The 16,284-nt window shown below is 37.6% G+C and overlaps 1 long non-coding RNA gene across 1 annotated transcript in view; it reads right to left on the bottom strand.

The window, feature by feature from the left end:
* Positions 1-847: 847 nt before the first annotated feature.
* Positions 848-16,284, bottom strand: part of LOC309655032 — a 355,331-nt gene continuing 339,894 nt past the window's right edge. The window contains exon 2 of the long non-coding RNA XR_014260564.1: positions 848-1,145. This is a non-coding gene — a long non-coding RNA (uncharacterized lncRNA). The remainder of the gene's footprint in view (positions 1,146-16,284) is intronic.

Genomic DNA, 16,284 nt, shown 5'->3' with positions numbered 1-16,284 from the left:
CATAAAATAAAAACTTTTAAATCTTACGGTTAAAAAGATTTCTTAAATATCATTTAAAATGAGTAATCCAATTGATATATTAGACAATTGAAATTAAAAGGCTCTTAGGCTCTTTGAAGGATAATGTTAAGAGAATGAAGAAACGAGTGACACACTGGGAGCACATATTTACAGAGCCTATATCTGATAAAAGACTTGTATTCATAATATATAAAGAAAGTCAAATTTCAATAACAAGAAAATAATCAACTCAAATAAATGGGCTAACTTTTGAAAAGATACTTCACCGAAGAAAATATAGATGTTACAAGTAAGCACAGGAAAGGATGCTGATCATCATAAGTCACAGGAGAAATGTAAACTAAAACAGTGAGATTTAGATACATAATTAGTTTATATAAAATATTTTTGTAGTTAGGCCTTTAAGGAATTGGGTTTTTAAAAAGTAAGTTATTGTATTTCATAAGAAAAGAAAGAAATTGAAAGAGAGTCAGAATTAGAAGTGTGCAGAATATGTGAGAAGGTAATTGGAAGACTAGTAATGGCTAAATTTTAAAATATTAATCATCCCACCAATGTTAAATCTAAATTCTCTCTGCTATGGTTTAAATCTCTTGCTACTAGTATTTCAAATATCAGCAAGCTATTACTTATTTTGCCTCTTGCTCTCATAAGAGATTGTTAAGCTTACAAATACCTTATTTCAGCCTTCACTTATTATTACAAATTTTCCATATTTCTCACCATCTCATGTTTATCTCATGCTTTTAAGTTATCTAAATTACAATAATGTTATATTTTGCATTCTTTTTTTTTTTTTTTATAAACAGTTGGACGCTGGGGTCATATTTTATTTATTTATTTATTTATATTTATTTATTTATGGCTGTGTTGGGTCTTCGTTTCTGTGCGAGGGCTTTCTCTAGTTGTGGCAAGCGGGGGCCACTCTTCATCGCGGTGCGCGGGCCTCTCACTATCGCGGCCTCTCTTGTTGCGTAGCACAGACTCCAAACGCGCAGGCTCAGTAGTTGTGGCGCACGGGCCTAGTTGCTCCGCGGCATGTGGGATCTTCCCAGACCAGGGCTCGAACCCGTGTCCCCTGCATTGGCAGGCAGATTCTCAACCACTGCGCCACCAGGGAAGCCCTATATTTTGCATTCTTTACAAGCTAAGCTTCAAGTGACTTTGTATCTACTGTCAAAAAGATTTTTCATGTTTGCCTTGCAGTTGCATGAATAACAAAATTTAGTCTCTTATTGCAAAATAACTATGTATTTGTTACTTGTGGCTCATTTTGTTCCCCCCCCGCCCAAGTTGAACACTTAAGTTTAAACTCCTTTTATTCAGATGTTGGACCTCCTGGATTAGTCATTTAATATTTTTAATCCTTTTTTTCCCTATTTTTCATTGCTTTATCTTTTTGCTCTGCTTTCTGAGGACTCCTTCTACATTATCGTTCAACCATTTCACTGAGTTTGAGTTTTCGATATCTGCTAGAAGAATTATTTATTTTTTTCTTGGTAATTGGAAGTTTCCTTTTGGGTGGCACTCTGTTATTGTTTTGTAGATATAATATGTCCTTTTTTAAAAATAATTGTTTTCTAAGATTTTTTTATCCCACCATAGTTTCTGTTTTCTCCAAGGAACTGTTTTCTGTTTATTTGCTATCGCCTCTAGTTTCAATTTAGAGACTTTCTTCAGAAAACTAGTATTTCTATATTATCTTATCACAATTAAGAGTGAGGGGGCTTAACTCATAATTGGAAGGTGCCCTATGCATACGGGTGGGATGTTCACTGTCAAGTAAACTTTGCTGTCAGGGACACTGGCTGGAATATTTAGTTGCACAATCTCTGATGTCCATATCCTTGAGTTTCCTTCACATAGGCAGGTCATATTCTCCATGGATGACTCTTTGAATCTCCAGACATTTCTGGCTGCAAACATATTAGGAGCTCAGAGGTATAAGAGAACTGGGGGTCTCAGATCTAACACGTATATGTTATCCCTGTTTCAGTAGGATATCTCCACCCTTACGTGGGCCTCTTGTCCTCTGTCTCAAGACCATTTGTTTTACTTACTCTCTCTAAAGAGTAATCATCTTGTCTTTCCCTCATGGGAGAGGAAATAATTTTCAACTTCATTTCACATAGTTGTGGAGAAAACCTGGGGAATATACATGCTTCTTAAATAATAGACTTTCAAATAATCCTCTACATTTAAAGTTCCCTCTTGCTTCATTTCCACTTCCAAAGGTAAGCAGCACCATATTATTTAGACATTGGAGGATTTTGAGATATAAATATGCTTATTTCTCAATTTTTCCCCCTGTAGGCATAGCATTCAGTTCTCTTGGGTCTTGTGGGCTTCTAGGCTTTTAGGCTTTTAGGTCTTTACCTCACTTCTATGTGTATTCCAGTTTCCAAAATGTCTTTCCAAATCTCCTCATTCTTGTGGGTTTATGTCACTAAAAACAAAAAACAAACAAACAAAAAAACCACTGTCAGTGGTAGAAAGAATAATGCTCCCCTGTCCAAAGGTGTCTATGACTTAATCCCCAGAGCCTGTGACTATGTTACATGGCAAAAGGACTCTGAAAATTTGATTAAAGTTGATGACCTTGTGATGGGAGATTATCCTGGATTATTCAGGTTGGCACAAACTAATCACATGATTCTTTGAAAGCAGAGAACCTTTCCAAACTGTGGTTAGAGTGAGATGTGAATATAGAAGAAGGGCCAGAGAGATGCAGTGCTGTGGGCTTTGAAGACGGAGGAAGGGGGCCAGGAGCCAGGAAATGTGCACAGACCCTAGAAGCTGGTAAAGCCAAGGAAAAGGATTCTCCCCTAGAGCTTCTGCCAAGGAACACAGCCCAGTTGACACTGGATTGTAGCCCAGTGAGACCTGTGTTAGACTTCTGACCAACAGACTGTAAGATAATAAATTTATATTGTGGTGAGTCACTGAATTTGTGATCATTTCTCACAGCAGCAGTAGGGAACGAAAACACTTTTGTTTTATTGGGATTTTAAGAGGAAGTAAATGTAGATTTGCACGTTCGATCTACCACCTTACCTGGAAACTCTTCTCTTTTATATTTAAATTTTTAATTATTTAGGAGTAGGTAATAGATTTACATGGTGTAAAATTCAGGATGTTCTAAAGTGTATACATAGAAAGTTTTTTTAATGCTCTTATCTCCTCTCCCTGGAGATTACAAATGTTGGAGGTTTCTTGTGATTATTTCAGAAACAGTCTGCCAATACAAATAGAGATATCCTATCAATATGTTCATTTTTTTCACACATTTTATACGTATTCTTTTGTCCTTTGCTATTTTAACTTAACGATATATTTTAGATTATGTTCCATGCCAGAATATAGTTTCCTCATTCTTTATTCCAGCTTCAGATATGAGTATATCATAATTTTTTCAACCAGTACTCTACTGATGGACATGAATTTTGTTGCCAATCTCTTATGATCTTAATGGTGAAACGAATATCCTTATAATAAATCAAATTATATATGTTTCAAAATTCACATTAGTCAAATCCTAAGAAATGAAATAGATGGATTAAAAGGTAAGTACATATGTAATTTTGATAGATATAATCTTTAAACAAGTAGATGTCCAATTCTAGATAAAATAATAATAATGCAGTGTGAAATGATGAAAGCTGAAAGGAAATATATTGAATTTAAATGTAGAAAGGACAGAGATATCTCCTCCAATCCTGTTACTCTTGGACCAAGATATAATCATTAAGACATCAAAGACGACTATAGTTATAGGGCAAATGAGGTATACTGCTTGTTTAGTAAATTTATAGGATTCATTACAGACTGCAAATATAAGTAAGATCAATAGTGACTTAGCTATGGGACACATGATGGAAGCAACTGCTTATTAAATTCTCCAACAATATACAATAGCAGGGGTGAAGGCCAGAGCTTTCTCTGTTATGCTTCATTGAAGGAAGTGCAGTGTAGCAGGAATAAGGGTAAGAAAAATGGTGGTGAGAAAAGAGAGGCGAGGGTAGAGAGATTAACCATTTTAAGGAAGTTGGGCTTTATCTTAATAGTAAAGGGGAAGCCTTAGCAAGTTTTGTTTGCTTTCGTTTCCTTTTTTTTTTTTTTCAAATAGTAGAATGGTTTGTTTTTTTAATAGGAGAAAATGTGGATTTTCACCAATGAACTAAATTCGAAAATCCAAATCACACTGATTCTTAAAATTAGAGTGAAATAAAACATAGAATAAAAGAAGAACTTTTTTCACTTAAATAAACCTAGATGCATTGATATCTGTAAAAAGTACAATGAAGAGAATATATAGAGACTTAGAAAGAGTTAGAGAAAAGAAAGGATTGGGGGGCTTCTCTGGTGGCGCAGTGGTTAAGAATATGCCTGCCAATGCAGGGGACACGGGTATGAGCCCAGGTGCAGGAAGATCCCACATGCCGCAGAGTAACTAAGCCCGTGTGCCACAACTACTGAGCCTGTGCTCTAGAGCCCGCGAGCCACAACTACTGAGTCCGTGTGCCACAACTACTGAAGCCCACGTGCCTAGAACCTGTGCTCTGCGACAAGAGAAGCCACCGCATTGAGAAGCCCGCACACCACAATGAAGAGTAGCCCCTGCTCGCCTCAACTAGAGGAAGCCCGCATGCAGCAACGAAGACCCAACACAGCCAAAAAAAAAAAAAAAAAGAATAAATAAAATAAATAAATTTTAAAAATATATGTATAAAAAAAGAAAGGATTGGGGAAAATATGTGGATTGAAGTTAGCAAGCACAGTCATTGTCAGTGTTGAAGGTTTCGTATCTTACTGAGGAAATAGGTGTGACCATCCTCTGGACAAGTAAAAAGTGGATCTGATCTAATATTCCAGTTCTTTCTGTAAATGGCAGTCCCTATCACCAGACCCATGTAGGGAACAGTCTCTAACACCAGAACTAGGGCACCTACAATATCCCTCCTTTTCCTTAGATGACCTGTGCTCTTAGTTTGTACTTTTGAGACATCACTTTGAATCCATATTACCTTTAGCTAGCATGCACTCATACTCACACTCATACTCAATCAAAAATAATCCTCAACATTCACTAGATGTTCACAAACTTCTGGAAAAGAGGAGCAGTAGTAATTGCTCATTATCACTCATATATATGAAATTATATAAAATTTTAAAAAAATTATTAGGGTTACATAAAATTCATTACACAGTTCTCCTCTAGCATTTGAGCCTATCTGTCTGGATGCTTTTCTATGGCTCTCTTTAAAATTTGCCAAAGAAAACACATATTCCCTGCAATGAAAACATCAAATCTCCCACACAGAAACCCATTCCCACAGAAGCCAAATAAAAACATAAAGAAGACTGTTGGTAGACTAAATACTTTTTAAGCCTTTACCAGGTTTCTATTTAAACACACATTCCGATTTTCACTTTGTTGACTCTCCTCTATTAAGCTCTGGTCGCATGGACCAGGACGTACTTTCGTGACTTTGCAATAGCAATGATGACATTTAAGGCTAAACAGGCTGCCATTAGACCTAGTGCCAGGAAAAGCACATTACACAGATTATTTTATTGGAATACCAACAAATGGACACTAACAGAATCTTGCTTAGTACCAGCCCCTGGGACATAATGGGCACTTAATAATTACTTGTTGCATTATGACTGAATAATCCCTAATTGTGTTATATATTCCATGGTCTGAACCTAAGGAGGCATAGGAAACTAGATAACAAAAAGCAAAACTAAATTCTGTTTTAGTGTTTAGTGTGTCCTGGTTTTCAAACCTTTATTTGTGTAGATTCTGACCGCTTTTGGTTTTAAGTAACTAAAATGAAAATTATTGAGCAAAAATGATGCTGCATTGATTCACATATCAAGTTTTTTCATTATATTTTTAACAGTTAATTAAGATGTTAAACTGCACATGCTTTCGTGTATTCTTCCCTCTTGTTTTTTTTTTAATGGATTTTGCGTATGAGACAATTTAAGAGACTAAGATGAAATATAACCCTTAAGGTGAAGAAGATGACATAAGAATGTTGAGCACACAAATGATAATTTAATGTCACAGCAAAGGAATTCCTAAAATGAATGTTTGAGAAAAACTTTATTTTTGATTTTCATTTTTTTCTTCAATTCTAGAGCTATAAAGTGTGGTTTAATTTATATGTTATTATTGGCTTTGGGAATGAGGGATGGTCTAAATATCCCAGTGAAATAAAAATCACATGACAGTTGCCATCGCATAGTTCTACAGTCATAGGTGGAGCATTGACACTCAGGATGGGACTAGTAATGTTATTTAGGCAGTAAAACAGAGATTAATGAATTCCAGAAATGGAGGACCTTTCTGAGGTCCTTATGTTATGTGCAATTCATGGCAAAGATATAGATGTTGTTCAGGAAGTCTCTAATGCTCAAAGTAGCAAATGATGCATAAATACAGGCAAAAAATTTAGGAAATCTGCAGTTGTGATTACAAAGCCTGGTTCATTGCAAGCCCCAGAGTAATACCTACACTGGCAGAAATCTTTGAGTGATCTGGATGCAGGACTGTTCCTAGAACTTATCCAAGGAAGCCTGACATTCACCATCTTTTGATGCCCCCAAAGGACTCCACTTTATATAAAACAACAACAATTATGTGCCAGTGGAAAGGGGTATCAAATTTAATTTCTAGTTTAGAAACTTATAAAACATATTTTTAACCTTGATTAATTTAGTGAAAACATATAATGTATTTTAAATTTGGCTTTCCATCTGAAATACCCCCATCTAAGACTTTTATTCAACCCCAAATTGCAGTTCTAACTTTAAGAACTTTTTGATTTTATGTTAATGTCTCTTTGACCTCCCACTCATTTATACCAAAATTCCAACAGTCAAGTGGCAATGGTGAAAGTAGACCTTTGGCCGAGTACTGCTGCAAAGCTTAACTGGGAGTTCTCCAAATGTTACCCATATACAATCCAGAGATTTGACCATGATTTTCATTCACTCTTAGAATGACTATAAATTTAATGTTATGACCTTCCTACCAAGTACTGGCCTAGACACTGGGGGTAGGAATTTATGTTCTAGAGGATACAGATAGTGAATACAGTAGAGAAGAATACTAAGAATGCACATAAGGGCATAAGAATGTAATGAAACCTGGTATAGGGGGAAAAAAGCAGGGAAGGAGGATAGGAAGTGCCAGAAATTTACTCAGTTTTAAATGGGATAGTCAGGTCAGAGATTACTGAAAAGAACATTTGAGCAAAGACTTGAAATAGACAAAGGACAGCCATCTGGATATGTGGGAGAAAAACACACTATGCTGAGGAATAAATAAGGAGAAATGTACCTTGTGTGTTTGCAGAAAAACAAGGCCCTACTCTAACTGTCCCCATTACCTCTCTGGCTTCATTTTCTGCTAGTCTCTTCTGTGATCTTTGCACTTTAGGTAGTGGGAACATGTAGAGTAGGGCTTCATAATCCCTGGTCAAGACTTCTGCTTTTACTTGCATGAAATGGGGAACATTGGAGAGTTATGAGCTGAGTAGTAATATGTTCTCACTTAAACTTTAAAAAAAGGATCATTTTTAGATACTTTATTAAGAAGGGACTTTAAAGGAACAAAGCTAGAAGAAAGGAGATCAGTTAGTAGACAGGTGAAAAGTGATGGTGTCTTGGACCAGAGAAACAGTCCTGAAGGTTGTGACAAGAAGTCAGGCTGTGTAGCTTTATGTAACAAGTGTAATCCAGGGTCTCTGTGTGGACCTCATCTCCCATCACTGCTGATTTCAGAAGGGCTACCCTCTGCATGACCATACAGCTCTTGAGTATCCCATTCCAGAGAATCCACCATGCGAAAGATGGAATTTCTATTTCCAGTTAGAAAATGTCACACAAAAAATGTAATCGGCCCAGAGTGCATCATATGGTCCTCTTCTAATAGGGCTCCTAAGTATAATAGAATGTAAATCTATGAATTCCTGAATCCTCACCTGTCAGCAGACCTTATAGAGATATCACTGGTAAAACTCATTTGTTTTGGTACACACCTTTCAAAAATCACTTGGACCACTTTTCACCACATAAGAGCCCATAAATTTTTCAGCTTACAGGCCTTGGAGGGACCAATTAAATAGATATTTCCAAATTAATTTTTATGAAGAAATTGGCCAAGGAGTAGCAGAGCTCTCTATTTTATCCTGCTCCTCTTCTGCTTATGAAAGAAAAGTTATTTCCTATGATAGAGGGAGAATATCAAAGACTAGACCAAAACTGTGACTGAAAATAAGTTGTATAGTTCATTCATATGCTAATCTGCACTGAAGTGGTTGAGATGTAAAAATCTAAACTCAGTTACTATTCTATAGCCTATCTATGTCTTGTTCACTAAGGTATTACCAGCACCAAGCCCTGTACCTGGCACATCAGAGCAAAGCAGTAAATCCTTATTGAATGAATAAGTGAATCTTACCACACTGGAAAATGATGAATTTTCAATTTTCTCATTTGTATGCCATTTTTGACAAAGGCCGTACGTTACAGCATGCCAGGGTATAGAGATGAGGGGGAGAAGAATGTATTACCTACTTGTTTAAAAGTATATCTTATTATTGAAAGGATGATTTCAAATTACTATCCATTTTTTAATCAAAGTAAGATTGTCTGATTCAAAAAAACAGTAGGCTTCTTATAACCCTATAGACAAGGATGAAAAAAAATAATTCTCTAGGCCTCATGCCTTTCAGATATCATTTTATATCACTTAATAATTATTGTGCACCCACTAGTTTTCAACACAGATTCTTCCTTCAAGGAGTTTGCAAACCACTTTTGGAGACAAGAAACAAATACATGTAAAGTAAAATTATATATAAGTGACATAATATTTCATAAGAAAGAACAGAAAGATCACAGATAGAACATGATATTCCAAAAACACTTGTCTACTGTTGGGAAAAGGGGGCAAGGATACTGACACCACTGGGACCATATGGTACATGTTATGGGCTAAATTATGTCCACTCCAATTCATATGTTGAAGTCCTAACCCTCAGTACCTTAGAATGTGACCACATTTGGAGATGGGGTCTTTAGAGAAGTAATTATGTTAAAATGAGGTCATTAAGGTGGGCTCTAATCCAATACGACCATTGTCCTCATAAGAAGAGGAAGTTTAGACACAGATACACACAGAGGAAGAATGCCATGTGAACATAAAGACAGCCACCTGCAAGCCAAGGAGAGAGGCTTTGGAAGAAACCAACCCTGCTGACACATTGATCTCAGACTTCCAGCCTTCAAATCTGTGAGAAAACAAATTTCTGTTGTTTAAGCCAGCCAATCTGTGATACTTTGTTATGGCAGTTCTAGCATACCAATACAGAACAAATACAAAATAGGTTTTATCCCAGGGAAAATTCAGCAGCAAAGAAGTAGCAGGGTGTAGAGCATTCTGTGAATGTGCATTTTCCCACAGAGGAATGGTGAGTTAAGAAAGCCATGGATGAGTGAATTCACTGTAGAAAGAGCTCCAGTAAAGAGATCCCCGAGATTGGAACCAAGATGGCAGAGTAGAAGGACGTGCTTTCACTCCCTCTGGCGAGAACACCAGAATCACAACTAGCTGCTGGACAATCATTGACAGGAAGACACCGGAACTCACCAAAAAAGATACCCCACATCCAAAGACAAAGGAGAAGCCACAATGAGATGGTAGGAGGGGCACAATCACAAAATCAAATCCCATAACTGCTAGGTGGGTGACTCACAGACTGGAGAGCACATACCACAGAAGTCCACCCACTGGAGTGAAGGTTCTGAGCCCCACGTCAGGCTTCCCAACCTGGGGGTCCGGCAACAGGAGGAGGAATTCCTAGAGAATCAGACTTTGAAGCCTACTGGGATTTGATTGCAGGACTTTGACAGAACTGGGGGAAACAGAGACTCCACTCTTGGAGGGCACACGCAAAGTAGTGTGCGCATCGGGACCCAGGGGAAGGAGCAGTGACCCAAGGGGAGACTGACCTAGCCCTACCTGCTAGTGTTGGAGGGTCTCCTGCAGAGGCGGGGGGTGGCTGTGGCTCACCGTGGGGACAAGGACACTGGCAGCAGAAGTTCTGGGAAGTACTCCTTGGCGTGAGCCCTTCCAGAGTCCCCCATTAGCCCCACCAAAGACCCAGGTAGGATACAGTGTTGGGTTGCCTCAGGCCAAACAACCAACAGGGAGGAAATCCAGCCCCACCCGTCAGCAGTCAAACGGATTAAAGTTTTACTGAGCTCTGCCCACCAGAGCAAGAGTCAGCTCTACCCACCACCAGTCCCTCCCATGAGGAAACTTGCATAAGCCTCTTAGATAGCCTCATCCACCAGAGGGCAGACAGCAGAAGCAAGAAGAACTACAATCCTGCAGCCTGTGGAACAAAAACCACATTCACAGAAAGATAGACAAGATGAAAAGGCAGAGGGCTATGTACCAGATGAAGGAACAAGATAAAACCCCAGAAAAACAACTAAATGAAGTGGAGATAGGCAATCTTCCAGAAAAAGAATTCAGAATAATGATAGTGAAGATGATCCAGGACCTCGGAGAAACAATGGAAGCAAAGATTGAGAAGATGCAAGAAATGTTTAACAAAGACCTAGAAGAATTAAAGAACAAACAAACAGAGATGAACAATAAAATAACTGAAATGAAAACTACACTACAAGGAATCAATAGCAGAATAACTGAGGCAGAAGAACAGATAAGTGACCTGGAAGACAGAATGGTGGAATTCACTTCTGCGGAACAGAATAAAGAAAAAAAAGTGAAAAGAAATGAAGACAGCCCGAGAGACCTCTGGGACAACATTAAACGCAACAACATTCTCATTATAAGGGTCCCAGAAGGAGGAGAGAGAGAGAAAGGACCAGAGAAATATTTGAAGAGATTATAGTCAAAAACTTCCCTACCATGGGAAAGGAAATAGCCACCCAAGTCCAGGAAGCGCAGAGAGTCCCATACAGGATAAACCCAAGGAGAAACGTGCTGAGACACATAGTAATCAAACTGGCAAAAATTAAAGACAAAGAAAAATTATTAAAAGCAGCAAGGGTAAAACGACAAATAACATACAAGGGAACTCCCATAAGGTTAACAGCTGATTTCTCAGCAGAAACTCTACAAGCCAGAAGGGAGTGGCATGATATACTTCAAGTGATGAAAGGGAAGAACCTACAACCAAGATTACTCTACCCAGCAAGGATCTCATTCAGATTTGACGGAGAAATCAAAAGCTTTACAGACAAGCAAAAGCTAAGAGAATTCAGCACCACCATACCAGCTCTACAACAAATGGTAAAGGAGCTTCTCTAAGTGGGAAACACAAGAGAAGAAAAGGACCTACCAAAACAAACCCAAAACAATTAAGAAAGTGGTCATAGGAACATACATATCGATAATTACCTTAAATGTGAATGGATTAAATGCTCCAACCAAAAGACACAGGCTTGCTGAATGGATACAAAAACAAGACCCATATATATGCTGTCTACAAGAGACCCACTTCAGACCTAAGGACACATTCAGACTGATAGTGAGAGGACGGAAAAAGATATTGCATGCAACTGGAAATCAAAAGAAAGCTGGAGTAGCAATTCTCATATCAGATAAAAAAGACTTTAAAATAAAGAATGTTGCAAGAGACAAGAAAGGACACTACGTAATGATCAAGGGAAAAATCCAAGAAGAAGATACAACAATTATAAATATATATGCAACCAACATAGGAACACCTCATTACATAAGGCAACTGCTAACACCTATAAAAGAGGAAATTGACAGTAACGCAATAACAGTGGGGGACTTTAACACCTCACTTACACAAATGGACATATCATCCAAAATGAAAATAAATAAGGAAACAGAAGCTTTAAATGACTCAATAGACCAGATGAATTTAATTGATATTTATAGGACATTCCATCCAAAAACAGCAGAATACACTTTCTTCTCAAGTGCACACAGAACATTCTCCAGGATAGATCACATCCTGGGTCACAAATCAAGCCTCAGTAAATGTAAGAAAATTGAAATCATATCAAGCATCTTTTCTGACCACAATGCTATGAGATTAGAAATGAATTACAGGGGAAAAAACGTAAAAAACACAAACACATGGGGGCTAAACAATACGTTACTAAATAACCAAGAGATCATTGAAGAAATCAAAGAGGAAATAAAATAATACCTAGAGACAAATGACAATGAAAACACGACGATCCAAAACCTATGGGATGCAGCAAAAGCAGTTCTAAGAGGGAAGTTTATAGCTATACAATCCTACCTCAAGAAACAAGAAAAATCTCAAACAATCTAACCTTACACCTAAAGGAGCTAGAGAAAGAAGAACAAACAAAACCCAAAGCTAGCAGAAGGAAAGAAATCATCAAGATCAGAGCAGAAATAAATGAAATAGAAACAAAGAAAACAATAGCAAAGATCAATAAAACTAAAAGCTGGTTCTTTGAGAAGAGAAACAAAATTGACAAACCATTAGCCAGACTCATCAAGAAAAAGAGGGAGAGGACTCGAATCATATTTAGAAATGCAAAAGGAGAAGTTACAACAGACACCACAGAAAGACAAAGCATCCTAAGAGACTACTACAAGCAACTCTATGCCAATAAAATGGACAACCTGGAAGAAATGGACAAATTCTTAGAAAGGTATAACCTTCCAAGACTGAACCAGGAAGAAATAGAAAATATGAACAGACCAATCACAAGTAATGAAATTGAAACTGTGATTAAAAATCTTCCAACAAACAAAAGTCCAGGACCAGATGGCTTCACAGGTGAATTCTATCAAACATTTAGAGAAGAGCTAACACCCACCCTTCTCAAACTCTTCCAAAAAATTGCAGAGGAAGGAACAGTCCCAAACTCATTCTATGAGGCCACCATCACCCTGATACCAAAACAAGACAAAGATACTACAAAAAAGAAAATTACAGACCAATATCACTGATGAATATAGATGCAAAAATCCTCAACAAACTACTAGCAAACTGAATCCAACAACACATTAAAAGGATCATACACCATGATCAAGTGAGATTTATCCCAGGGATGCAAGGATTCTTCAATATACGCAAATCAATCAATGTGATACACCATATTAACAAATTGAAGAATAAAAACCATATGATCATCTCAATACATGCAGAAAAAGCTTTTGAGAAAATTCACTGATTTATGATAAAAACTCTCCAGAAAATGGGCATAGAGCGAACCTACCTCCACATAATAAAGGCCATATACGACAAACCCACAGGAAACATCATTCTCAATGGTGAAAAACGAAAGCATTTCCTCTAAGATCAGGGACAAGACAAGGATGTCCACTCTCGCCACTATTATTCAACATAGTTTTGGAAGGCCTAGCCATGACAATCAGAGAAGAAAAAGAAATAAAAGGAACACAAATTGGAAAAGAAGAAGTAAAACTGTCGCTGTTTGCAGATGACATGATACTATACATAGAGAATACTAAAGATGCCACCAGAAAACTACTATAGCTAATCAATGAATTTGGTAAAGTTGCAGGATACAAAATTAATGCACAGAAATCTCTTGCATTCCTCTACACTAATGATGAAAAATCTGAAGGAGAAATTAAGGAAACACTCCCATTTACCATTGCAACAAAAAGAATAAAATACCTCAGAATAAACCTACCTAGTGAGACAAAAGACCTGTATGCAGAAAAGTGTAAGACACTGATGAAATAAATTAAAGATGATACCAACAGATGGAGAGATATACCATGTTCTTGGATTGGAAGAATCAATATTGTGAAAATGACTCTACTACCCAAAGCAATCTACAGATTCAATGCAATCCCTATCAAATTACCAGTGGCATTTTTTACGGAACTAGACCAAAAAATCTGAAAATTTGTATGGAGACACAAAAGACCCCGAATAGCCAAAGCAGTCTTGAGGGAAAAAAACGGAGCTGGAGGAATCAGACTCCCTGACTTCAGACTATACTATAAAGCTACAGTCATCAAGACAATATGGTACTGGCACAAAAACAGAAACATAGATCAATGGAACAGATAGAAAGCCCAGAGATAAACCCACGCACCTATGGTCAACTAATCTATGACAAAGGAGGCAAGGATATACAATGGAGAAAAGACAGTCTTTTCAATAAGTGGTGCTGGGAAAACTGGACAGCTACATGTAAAAGAATGAAATTAGAACACTCCCTAACACCATACACAAAAATAAACTCAAAATGGATTAGAGACCTAAATGTAAGACCAGACACTATAAAACTCTTAGAGGAAAACTTAGGAAGAACATTCTTTGACATAAATCACAGCAAGATCGTTTTTGATCCACCTCCTAGTGTAATGGAAATCAAAGCAAAAATAAACAAATGGAACCTAATGAAACTTTAAAAAGCTTTTGCACAGCAAAGGAAACCATAAACAAGACGAAAAGACAGCCCTCAGAATGGGAGAAAATATTTGCAAACGAATCAACGGACAAAGGATTAATCTCCAAAATATATAAACAGCTCATTCAGCTCAATATTAAAAAAACAAACAATCCAATTCAAAAATGGGCAGAAGACCTAAATAGACATTTCTCCAGAGAAGACATACAGATGGCCAAGAAGCACATGAAAAGCTGCTCAACATCACTAATCATTAGAGAAATGCAAATCAAATCTACAATGAGGTATCACCTCACACCAGTTAGAATGGGCATCATCAGAAAATCTACAAACAACAAATGCTGGAGAGGGTGTGGAGAAAAGGGAACCCTCTTGCACTGTTGGTGGGAATGTAAATTGATAGAGCCACTATGGAGAACAGGATGGAGCTTCCTTAAAAAACTAAAAATAGAATTACCATATGATTCAGCAATCCCACTACTGGGCATATACCCAGAGAAAACCATAATTCAAAAAGACACATGCACCCCTATGTTCATTGCAGCACTGTTTACAATAGCCAGGTCATGGAAGCAACCTAAATGCCCATAGACAGATGAATGGATAAAGAAAATGTGGTAGGGCTTCCCTGGTGGCACAGTGATTAAGAATCCGCCTGTCTATGCAGGGGACATGGATTCGAGCCCTGGTCCGGGAAGATCCCACATGCCACGAAGCAGCTAAGCCCGTGCGCCACAACTGCTGAGCCTGCGCTCTAGAGCCCGCAAGCCACAACTGCTGAGCCCACAAGCCACAACTACTGAAGCCCGCATGCCTAGAGCCTGTGCTCCGCAACGAGAGAAACCACCGCAATGAGAAGCCCACGTTCCGCAACAAAGAGTAGCCCCTGCTCGCCGCAACTAGAGAAAGCCCGTGCGCAGCAACGAAGACCCAATGCAGCCAAAAATAAATAAATAAAATAAGTAAATTTATAAAAAAATAAAAATTAAAAAAATAAGAGGTGGTACTTATATACAATGGAATATTACTCAGCCATAAAAAGGAACGAAATTGGGTCATTTGTTGAGATGTGGATGGTCTGAGACTGTCATACAGAGTGAAGTAAGTCAGAAAGAGAAAAACAAATATCGTATATTAACGCATACATGTGGAACCTAGAAAAATGGTACAGATGAACCGGTTTGCAGGGCAGAGATTGAGACACAGATGTAGAGAACAAACCTATGGACACCAAGAGGGGAAAGCCGCAGAGGGGGTGGTGCTGGTGGTGTGAAGAATTGGGCAATTGGGATTGACATGTATACACTGATGTGTATAAAATGGATGACTAATAAGAACCTGCTGTATAAAAAAATAAATAAAATAAAATTCAAAAATTAAAAACAAAAAAGAGATCCCCACATTCATAATGCTAAAAACAAAAACAGGGAAGGGAGGAAATGTCACATCTAGGCAATTCTGTGACAGTGAGACCTTTTTGGTTTCCAGTGTCCAGTGACCGATTTCAGCCAGTGGTGTTGAGTTAACTTAGGTCTCCTAAGCAAGCTCTTTGCTCTTTTTGCTCCTCACCTATGTATGAGACCCACAGTTTGGTCATCTGACCACCAATAAAACTTAGGTTCTTTAGTTACATAAATACTAAGTAATTATCTATTAGTCATATTACTAAATATAATGATTATCAATTGCTTAAATGTACTTGTCTAAAGAGTGGCTATTCTTATTTTTTAATATAATGGAAAAGATACTCACTTGTAAATCATAATTTATAAATTAAAGTGTGAATACATTTGTAGCCTCCATATATATATATAT

The sequence above is a fragment of the Balaenoptera physalus genome (genome assembly GCF_965194825.1).
Source record: "Balaenoptera physalus genome assembly, chromosome: 2".
NCBI lineage: Eukaryota > Metazoa > Chordata > Mammalia > Artiodactyla > Balaenopteridae > Balaenoptera > Balaenoptera physalus.
The sequence above is the reverse complement of the archived record's forward strand: the minus strand, read 5'-3'. Positions and strand labels throughout refer to the sequence as shown.